The 11,445-nt window shown below is 45.1% G+C and overlaps 1 non-coding gene and 1 pseudogene across 1 annotated transcript; both read right to left on the reverse strand.

The window, feature by feature from the left end:
- Positions 1 to 7,471: 7,471 nt before the first annotated feature.
- LOC149573753 (25S ribosomal RNA) lies at positions 7,472 to 10,363 on the reverse strand (annotated as a pseudogene).
- Positions 10,364 to 10,586: 223 nt separating this feature from the next.
- Positions 10,587 to 10,740, reverse strand: LOC149573754 (5.8S ribosomal RNA). The gene has a single exon (XR_016361317.1). It is a non-coding gene; the product is annotated as a 5.8S ribosomal RNA (ribosomal RNA).
- Positions 10,741 to 11,445: the final 705 nt, after the last annotated feature.

Genomic DNA, 11,445 nt, shown 5'->3' on the forward strand with positions numbered 1-11,445 from the left:
TCAACCTGGTGAGAGTACTTGTACTTGTTCTGGTAAATTGATGAATGGACTTAAAGAGTTGACTTGTTGGGGTGACTTGATGAAAGGACTTAAAGAGTTGACTTGGTCAGAGTAGTTGGTGGGGTGACTTGATGAAAGAACTTAGAGTGTTGACTTGGCAGGGTGACTTGGTGAACAAACCTAAAGAGTTGACTTGGTGAGAGCACTTGGTGGGGTGACTTGATGAATGGACTCAAAGAGTCAACTTTGTGAGAGTACTTGGTGGTGCGACTTGATGAGCAGACCTAAAGAGTCCACTTGGTGAGAGTACTTGGTGGGGTTAGCTGATGAAAAGACTTAAAGAGTCAACTTGGTGGGAGTACTTGGTGGGCCGACCTGGTGGGGTGACTTGATGAAGGGACATAAAGAGTCAACTTGGTGAGAGTACTTGGTGGCTCAACTTGATGAGCAGACTTAAAGAGTCAACTGGGTGACAGTACTTGGTGAGGTGAACTGATGAACGAACTTAAAGAGTCAACTTGGTTAGAGTAGTTGTTCTAGTGACTTGATGAATGGAATTGAATAGTCGACTTAGTGGGGTGACTTGATGAAAAGACTTAAAGAGTCGACTTGGTGAGAGTACTTGGTGGGGAAACTTGATGAATGTACTTAAAGGGTCAACTTGGCAGGGTGAATTGATGAATGGACCTAAAGAGTTGATTTGGTGAGAGTACTTGGCGGGGTGAACTGATGAATGGACTAAAAGAGTTGACTTGGTGGGAGTGCTTGGTGGTCTAACCTACTGGGGTGACTCGATGAATGGACTTATAGAGTCGACTTGGTGAGAGTACTCATTCTGGTGACTTGATGAACGAACTTAAAGAGTTGGCTTGGTGGGGTGAGTTGATTAAAGGACTTAAAGAGTTGACTTGGTGGGGTGACTTGATGAACGCACTTAAAGGGTCAACTTTGTGGGGAGACTTGATGAATGGACCTAAAGAGTTGACTTGGTGAGAGTACTTGGTAGGGTGATATGATGAATAGACTTAGAGAGTCGACTTGGTGAGACTACTTGGTGGGCCAACCTAGTTGGGTGACTTCATGAATGGACTTAAAGAGTCGACTTGGTGAGAGTACTTGGTGGGGTGACTTGATGAACAAACTTCAAGGGTTGACTTGGAAGGGTGACTTGATGAACGGTCCTAAAGAGTTGACTTGGTGAGAGTACTTGGTAGGGTGACTTGATGAACAGACTTAAAGAGTCAAATTGGTGAGAGTACTCGATGGGTTGACTTGGTCACGTGACTTGATGAACAAACTTAAAGAGTCAACTTGGTGGGCTGACTTGGCTGGGTTACTTGATGAATGAACTTAAAGAGTCGACTTGGTAGGTCGAACTAGCATGGTGACTTGGTTAGAGTACTTGGTGGGCTGACCTAGTAGGGTGACTTGATGAACGAACTTAGAGAGTCAACTTTGTGAGAGTACTTGGTGGGTTGAACTAGCGGGGTGACTTGATGAACAAACATAAAGAGTCTACTTGGTGAGAGAACTTGGTGGGTCGATCTGGCAGGATGAATTGACGAATGAACCTAAAGAGTCAACTTTGTGAGAGTACTTGTTGGGCTGACCTAGCGGGGTGACTTGATGACCGAACTTAAAGGTCAATTTGGTGAGAGTACTTGTTGGGCCAACCTGGCGGAGCAACTTGATGAATGAACTTAAAGAGTGAACTTGGTGAGAGTACTTGTTGGGGTGACTTGATGAAAAACCCTAAAGAGTCAAATTGGTGAGAGTACTTGGTGGGCCGACCTGGTGGGGTGACTTGATGAACAAACTTAAAGAGTCAACTTGGTGAGAGTACTTGGTGGGCTGAATTGATGGGGTGGCTTGATGAAAGAACTTAAAGAGTTGACTTGGTCAACCAACTTGGCAGAGTGACTTCATGAACGAACTTAAGGAGTCCACTTGGTGGGCTGACCTAGCAGGGTGACTTGATGAACAAACTTAAAGAGATGACTTGGTGAGAGTAATTTGTGGGTTGACCTTGCGGGGTGACTTGATGAATCAACTTAAAGAGTCAACTTGGTGGGGTGACTTGATGAACGGACTTGAAGGGTTGACTTGGTGGGGTGACTCTATGAACGGACCTAAAGAGTTGACCTAGTGAGAGTACTTGGTGGGGTGACTTGATGAACAGAATTAAAGAGTCAACTTGGTGGGGCGACTTGATGAATGCACTTGAAAAATCAACCATGTTAGAGTACTTGGTGGGGTGACTTGATGAACAGACACAAAGAGTTGACTTGGTGAGAGTACTTTTTTGCTCGACTTGATGAGCAGACTTAAAGATTCAACTTGGTGAGAGTACTTGGCGGGTTGAACTGATGAACAGACTTAAAGAATCGACTTGGTGGGTCGACCTGGTGGGATGACTTGATGAATGGACTTAAAGAGTTGACTTGGTTAGAGTACTTGTTCTGGTGACTTGATGAACGGATTTGAAGAGTCAACTTGGTGGGGTGTTTTAATGAAAGGACTTAAAGAGTCAACTTGGTGAGAGTACTTGGTTGGGCGACTTGATGAACCGACTTAAAGGGTTGACTTGGCGGGGTGACTTGATGAACAGACCTAAATAGTTGACTTGGTGAGAGTACTTGGTGGGGTGAACTGATGAACAGACTTAAAGATTCAACTTGGTTGGAGTACTTGGTGGGCTGACCTAGTGGGGTGACTTGATGAACGAACTTAAAGAGTTGACTTGGTGAGAGTATTCGTTCTAGTGACATGATGAACAGACTTAAAGAGTTAGCTTGGTGGGGTAAGTTAATGAAATGACTTAAAGAGTTAACTTGGTGGGGTGACTTGATGAACGAACTTAAATGGTCAACTTTGCAGGGTGACTTGATGAACAGACCTAAAGAGTTGACTTGGTGAGAGTACTTGGTGGGGTGACTTGATGAACAGACTTAGAGAGTCAACTTGGTGAGAGTACCTGGTAGGCTGACCTAGTTGGGTGACTTCCTGAATAGACTTAAAGAGTCAACTTGGTGAGAGTACTTGGTGTTCTAACTTGGGGAGCCGAGCTAGTGAGTCAAATTGGTGAGCAAGCTTAAAAAGGAAACTTAGTTGGGAAAGTTAGCGAGGGGAGATGGTAGGCCGACTTTGTGAGCCAACTTGTCGAGAAAACTGAAAGAGTCAACTTGTTGAGGCTACTTGGTAGGGTGACCTAGCAACCCCACTTGGTGAGGAAAATAGATGAGTTGGGTCATTGAGGCAACTTGGTGGGGTGACTCGATGAGCTGACCATGCGAGAAGACCTTGTGAGTGAACTAAAAGTGTTGACTTGGCAAGTGTGCTTCAACAGTCAACTTGTTGAGCTGACCTAGAAAGCTGACATTGTGAGCAGGGCTTAAGACATGACTTGGTGAGGTGACGTAGGAAGGTCTCGTTAATACCACAAACTTATAATAGAACCATAGAAATAATAGAAAATGTGAGAACAAAATGTGGTCTTTTCATTTGGACCACAGAAGTGGAATTGCATAATTCATAAGCATAATATGCTAAACCACACGGGCGCCTTCACTGCAATACTCTGCAAGACAAGCTGCCAGCTATCACCCAAAGTAATCTTAGACAATGTTTGGGTCTTTCTTAAATAAGTAATTGTATGGTGATAGGGAAGGTTCTAGATGCTCGGACTTAATGCCTATGGCTTGAAGACCCTATCAATACACATAAGTTTTCCTAATACATCTTTGACAAATTATTTTAGAAGTTTTGGTAGCCCAACTTTGGAAGGCCATAACTCATGAATCGTTGCTTCGATATGCTATTATAACCACTTTTCAGAAATGCCAGCTCCTGATCTACAAGCTCAAGAATGCTATTATAACCCTTCCCTCAATTTTTGAACCTCAGTCGGGCACTCTAAGGCCTCCAACGGTGAGCCTGAAGATTTTTAGCATATTTTTGCACCAAAAATCTATAATAACTTCTTGACACTTATGCTTGAGCTAACTTGGTGAGTGGACTTAGAGAGTCAACTCATTGAGGTGACTTGGTGGGGTTGACCTAGCAAGGTGAAACCCACTTGGTGAGAAAACTGCAAGAGTCATCTTGGTGAGCACACTGGAATTGCCGACTGGGTGAGCTGACATGGCTAGTGGGCTTAACGAGGTGAGTTGGTGGGGCAACTTGGTGAGGTGACTCGGTGGGTTAGTTTGTTTAGATGACATGGTGAGCCAAACTGGGGAGGCGACCTCATGAGAAAACTTGGTGAGCTGACTTGGCGAGCCGAATTGAGTAGTCAACCTAGTGAGAAAACTTGAAGAGTCAACTCATTAAGGAAACTTTGCAAGTCCACCTTGTGAGCTGACCTGGGGAGATGACCTAGAGGTAGACTTGTTGAGTGTGCTTGAATTGTCGGGTTGGCAAGCTGACACAGGGAGCCAACCTAGCAAATTGATGTGGTGAGTGGGCTTAATGTAGTAAGTTGGTGGGGCAACTTGGCGAGTGGAATTAGAGAGCCAACGTGGTGAGGCAACTCGACAAGTTGGTTTGTTGAGATGACATGGTGAGCTAACTTGGTGAGTTGACCTCGCGAGCGAACTTAAAGATTCAACTTGGCAACATACTTGAGTCAACTTGGTGAGGTGACCTGGCAAGCATGCTCAAAGAGTCAACATGGTGAGGTGACTCATGGTGAGGAGCTATCCTTGAGGTGACCTGGTGGGCCTACTTGATTTGTCACTGACAAACTAACACGGTGAGCGGGCTTAAAGAGGCGACTTGGTGGGGTAACTCAGCAAGCCAACTTATCAAGGCAAGATGGTGAGTCGACTTGGTGAGATAACTTGGTGAGCACACTTAAATAGTCAACTTTTTGAGGTGACTCAGTTAGTTAGCTCACTGATGCAACTTGGGCAGGCCAACCTGGTGAGCGAACATAAAGAGGCAACTTGGATAGTCCAATCTTGTGAGAAAACTTAAAGAGTTGACTTGGCAACATACTTGAACAACCGACTTGGTGAGCTAACATGGTGAGTGGGCTTAGAGAAGCAACTCAGTGGGGTAACTTGGCGAGCACACTTGCTGGGGCAAGGTGTTAAAATGACTAGGTGAGTCAACTTGGTGAGCTGACTTAGGGAGCTGACTTGGTCAACAAACTTAAGGAGTCAACTTGGTGAGGCAACCTGAATAGTTGACTTGGTGAGTTGACTTGGGGAGCTGACATGGTCAGCGGTCTTAAAGAAGAGGCAACCTGGTGAGGCGAGATGGTAAGTCATCTTGGTGAGCCAGCTTGAAAAGTTGTGAGTGGACTTAAAGTGTCAATTCTTGATTTGATAAAGACCACATGGTCAGATGACTTGGTGAGCCAACCTAGCTAGCAAAATTGGCAAGCAAACTTATAGAATTTACTTGTTGTCCCCAGCCACAATCACACGCCTGGGTCAACCCAACTTGGGTCACCCAACTGGGTCAACCCATCTCCATCGCCCTAGCCTCGGGTGACCCGACTGGGTCGCCAGAGTGGGTCAACGAGGGAAAAAAAAATCATGGGAGGCCCTGTATAGTGAAAAGTGCTAAATTTTGGGCATTAAAAAAAAAAAAAACAAGTTACCCGCTTTTGGATCGCGCACAGGTTTCAGTTCACGTATTGCCGAGCCGACTCGAGGCGTTATGCCTAGCTAGCCAGATTCAAGGTAGGGTAGTCGAAGCGATCCGATTTGAGAATTTTCTATATAAAAAGAGATCATGATAGGCCCTATAAGGTGAAAAAGAATGAAATTTTGGGAGTTCAAAAAAAAAATGTTACTCGATTTTGGATCATGATCAGGGCTCGGGTCACGTAGCATCGAGGTGCCCTGGGTGACATGATTAAAGTGAAAAGTCAACGGTGACATGAGTCATGCAAAAACATTGGAGGCCATTAAGGCTCGAGGCACTTTGAGTCGAGGTTGTCGAGGTAGGTCGGGTTGAAAACTTTGGGCGTTAACCAAAAAGAAAAAGTTAACCGCTTTTGGATCACGTACACGGCTCGGGGCACTTAGAATCAAGTCAAGCACGGTGACATGAGTCATGCAAAAAATTTGGAGACAACTCAAATCAGGGTATCTGATTCTATTCGAGTTCAAAACTTTGGGACTTGACAAAAAAAAGAAAAAAGAAAAAGTTACCCAGTTTTGGATCACGTAAGTGACTTGGGCCACTCAGAATCAAGGAAAACGTGGTTACATGAGTCGAGCAAAAAAAAAATGGAGGTAGTTAAGGTTCGAGGTAATTCGAGTCAGGGTAGCTGAGTCGATTTGAAAACTTTGGCCTTTAGCCAAAAAAAGAGTTAATCTCTTTTGGATCACATACATGACTTGGGGCGCATAGAATCAAGTCAAGCATGGTGACATGAATGGTTCGAAAAAATTACAGGCGATTAAGGCCTGAGGCAATTTGAGTCAGGGTTGCTGACATGATTTGGGTTGAAATCTTTGGGTGTTAACCAAATAAGGAAGAAGTTAACCGCTTTTGGATCATGTACATGACTCAGGGCACCAAGTCAAGCATGGTTACATGAGTCTTGCGAAAAAACTAGAGGCGGTTAAGGCTCGAGGCGATATGAGTCAAGGTTTCCCTTGGGAGATTTTTCCACCCTTCTAAAAATTGTAAACCCCACCAGCTTGAAATTTGGGACTTGGGAGATTTATTTCCCCCTCGTAGAAATTTTACAAAACCCCACTCGCCCTAAATTTGGCACTCAGGAGATTTTTCTGCCCTGGTAGAAATTTTTACAAAACCCCTCCCTCCTGTTCGAAATTTGGCACTCGGGAGATTTTTTTGCCCTGGCCGAAATTGCAAACCCCACCTGCCAGGAAATTGGCAGCTGGGAGATTTTTACGCCATTGCAAAAATTGCAAACCCCACCTGCTGAGAATTTGGCACTTGGGAGATTTTTTCGCCCTTGCAGAAATTGCAAACCCCACCCACTCGGAATTTGGCACTTGGACATTTTTTTGCCCTCACAAATTTTTTTACAAAACCCCACCAGCCTGAAATGTGGCACTTGGGAGATTTTTTTGTTTTGACAGAAATTGCAAACCCCACCCGTCGAGAATTTGGCACTTGGGAGATTTCTTCACCCTCATGGAAATTTTTACAAAACCCCACTCGCCGAGAATTTGGCACTTGGGAGATTTCTTTTCCCTCGCAGAAATTTTCACAAAACCCCACCCGCTTAAAATTTGGCACTTGGGAGAGTTTTTTTGCCCTCACGAAAATTGCAAACCCCACCCACCCAAAATTTGGCACTTGGAAGATTTTCCCACAGTCACACAAATTGCAAACCCCACCCATTGGGAATTTGGCACCTGAGAGATTGTTACGACCTTGCAAAAAAACATGCAAACCCCACCCACCCAGAATTTGGCACATGGGAGATTTTCTCACCCTCATGCAAATTAAAAACCCCACCCACCTCAAAGTCAAAAAAGGTTTTACGAATCGAGGTGACAGAGGGCTGAATCTTAGTGGATCATGGCAGCAAGGCCACTCTGCCACTTACAATACCCTGTCACTTATTTAAGTTGTCTGCAAAAGATTCTTCTTGCCGACTGCTTGAAATTTATATCCAAGGTTACTCGAATGGGCTAATGCACCGATCAAAGATGGCCAATGACACGAGCCCCTGGGAGTGCAAGAGCACCCCTACTACAGGTTGCGATGCAACCGGAGAGAGATATGTGTCGCATCTAGCATGGATTCTGAATTAGAGGTGTTCAGTCATAATCTGACACATGGTAGCTTCACGCCACTGGCTTTTCAACCAAGCGTGATGAAAAAATTTGTGAATCAATGGTACCTCTTGTACTAAGTTGAATTACTATCACGGTGCAGATCATTAGTAGGGTAAAACTAACCTATCTCATGACGATCTAAACCCAGCTCACGTTCCCTATTGGTGGGTGAACAATCCAACACTTGGTGAATTCTACTTCACAATGATAGGAAGAGCCGACATTGAAGGATCAAAAAGAAATTTCACTATGAACGCTTGGCTGCCACAAGCCAGTTATCCCTGTGGTAACTTTTCTGACCTCTCTAGCTTCAAATTTTGAAAGTCTAAAGGATCGATAGGCCAGACTTTCACAGTTTTTATTCGTACTGAAAATCAAAATCAAATGAGCTTTTACCCTTTTGTTCCACACGAGATTTCTATTCTTGTTGAGCTCATCTTAGGACACCTACATTATCTTTTAATAGATGTGCCACCCTAGCCAAACTCCCTACCTGACAATGTCTCCCACCCAGATCAGCGCACCTAGATGCACCTTAAGGCAAAAAACAAAGGCATTGCCCCATCTTTTCCTCAAAAAATAAGTAAAATAACATTAAAAGTAGTGGTATTTCACTTGTGCCCGAAAGCTCCCACTTATTCTACACCTCTCAAGTCATTTCACAAAGTTGAACTAGAGTCAAGCTCAACAGGGTCTTCTTTCCCCGCTGATTCTGCCAAGCCCGTTCCCTTGGCTGTGGTTTCGCTAGATAGTAGATAGGGATAGTAGGAGTCTCATTAATCTATTCATGTGTGTCACTAATTAGATGATGAGGCATTTGGCTACCTTAAGAGAGTCATAGTTACTCCTGCCATTTATGCGCACTTGGTTGAATTTCTTCACTTTGACATTCAAAGCACTGGGTAGAAATTAGATTACGTCAGCATCCATGAGGACCATCACAATGCTCTTTTTTAATTAAATAGTTGGATTCCCCTTGTCTATACCAGTTCTGAGTCGACTGTTCACCACCTAGGGAAAGCCCTCCGAAGGGGGCGTCCTGCATCCGTCGCCCGATCGGCACGTGACAGCTTGCCCTCACTATGGGAGTAGCTTGGGTAGGTTGTCAATAGCCCACGAGTTTAGGGCACAGACCCCTAGGCCCAACTCTCAGAGCCAATCCTTTTCTTGAAGTTATGGATCCATTTTGTCGACTTCCCTTACCTACATTGTTCTATTGACCAGAGGCTGTTCACCTTTGAGACCCAAGGTTACACAATAACCCCCAAATCCTCCTACTCATCGGAGCCTAGCACTTTCCTCGACGACTGAGTATAGGTTGTTCGCTTCAGTACAATCCATTTTTGGGGCTAGTTGATTTGGCAAGTGAGTTGTTATACACTGCTTAGCAAATTTCAACTTCCATGACCACTGTCCTACTGTCTTAATCAACCAATACCCTTTGTGGGATCTAGGTTAGCACACAATTTGGCACCATAACTCGACTTTCAGTTCATCCTGCATTGCCAGTTCTGCTTACCAAAAATGGCACACTTGGAGCTCAAGATTCCATGGTGCGGCTCAACAAAGCAGCCACGTCGACTTACCTATTTAAAGTTTGAGAATAGGTCGAGGGTGTTACACCCCCAATGCCTCTAATCATTTTCTTTACCTGATAAAACTTGCACATGAGCTCTAGCTATCCTGAGGGAAACTTCGGAGGTAACCAGCTACTAGATAGTTTGATTAGTCTTTCACCCCTATACCCAAGTCAGACGAATAATTTGCATGTCAGTATCATTATGGGCCTCCACCAAAGTTTCCTTTGGCTTCACCCTACTCAAGCATTGTTCACCATCTTTCAGATCAAAATAGGTGTGCTCGCACTCGAACCCTTCATAGAAGATTAGGGTCAATCAGTGGTGTACCCCTTGAGAGGAGATCTTGCGAGTCAACTTCCTTGCACCTCACGGGTTTTCCTAACCTGCCAACTTGCACACATGTTAGACTCCTTGGTCCGTGTTTCAAGATAGGTCATATAGAAAGCCCACTGGCCAGCACCACGAGGGCATAGGTGCCTAAGAGCCCACTGTAAAGGAGCATGCTTCGCTACTCGACTGCCGCAACAAAAGTATTTGTGTGACCAGAAGGTCATGCTTGTGCTGCCGCAATAGCCCATGCTGGCATGTCCCCCAAACTGAGTGGAGGATCAGCTCACACGGTTCTACATCCGACTGAGGCACATCACTGACCTCCATCCGCTTCCCTCCCATCAATTTCAAGCACTCTTTAACTCTCTTTTCAAAATCCTTTTCATCTTTCCCTTGCGGTAATTGTTCGCTATCAGTCTCTCGCCCATATTTAGCCTTGGACAGAATTTACCACCTGATTAGGGCTACATTCCCAAATAACCCAACTCATCGATAGTGCCTCGTGGTGCGATAGGGTTTGGGCCCAACGGGGCTCTCACCCTCTCTAGCACTGCCTTGTAGGGGACTTGGTCTTGGTCCATCACTAAGGACACTTCTATAGACTACAATTTGACAGGTGCATTTTTTTCCGCCGCTTATTGATATGCTTAAACTCAATGGGTATTCATGACTAACTTGGGGATGCGGTAGAGATGCAAGATGCCTGCACTGTGGCGAGCCACTGAGCCCAAAATAAAGTTCCTCGCGAGGAATTGTTTGATCAGTGCAAACCAATGCTGGCCTTTGCGAGCCACCACTCGTCGCGATGGATCGATGGAACTCATACTCATTTCAGTCGACTGCGTTCCACTTGTAGACACAGATGGCCATCTCCGCTCCTCGCTAGGGAGGGAAAAATTTGGTAGTACGACACCCAAGTAGACGTGCCCTTGGCCGAGGCCTCGGGCACAACTTGCATTCAAAAACTTGATGATTCATGAGATTCTACAATTCACACTAAGTATCACATTTTGCTACATTCTTCATCATGGTGAGAGCTGAGATATTTGTTGCTGAGAGTCATGATTTTGTTATTTTTTTGTCTTTTAGTGACCCAAGCATGCAAGGCACTAGATCACACTTCATTCTTTAGATTTCTAAGGTGCACGATGCACTCGTGTGTTGGGTGTTGACACATCTCGAACCAGGAGCACCCAATGGGTGTGATGAGGAATGCTATGGTGTGTTCCTGCCCCATCACCTCACAAAGGTGGGAGTCGATGCATGGGAGAGCCATGTCAGCAGATGGGGCCCCTACCCTAAAAATCATGTGAGTGCACCCATCCTAATTATAGAATGCTCCAAGTGACGAGTCAACACACCTGGGCAAGGCAACAGGGGCTTGTGGTAGTCCTAACTTGCCTTCATCGAAATGATAGATCCATGGCACAGTGCCACGCACATGATCAAAGCATAAAATCTCAACAGGGGATGAGGCCTAGATCCCCTCTGAACTACAACTGAGTAGAGACCTCTTGCTCTAACATAGATATCATTCGAATGCATCGATCCTAATCTAGATTGCATATGAGTCTCTTCTTTGCCACATGGGGAATCCATGCTTTCGATCACGGCATTCAATGTGACCCTCGACCTTGACAGCACTGGATCCATAGCATGGACATCCAACACATCACTGTAGGGCCAAGTGTCTGCATGTTGCCAAGATTTCAAGGGCAAGGAGGAGGCTAGCTCCATCCCCTGCATGATTCAATGTCTCAAACTAA

Source organism: Cupressus sempervirens, chromosome 2 (genome assembly GCF_028749045.1).
Source record: "Cupressus sempervirens isolate cs-2001-9-10 chromosome 2, ASM2874904v1, whole genome shotgun sequence".
NCBI classification, from domain to species: domain Eukaryota; kingdom Viridiplantae; phylum Streptophyta; class Pinopsida; order Cupressales; family Cupressaceae; genus Cupressus; species Cupressus sempervirens.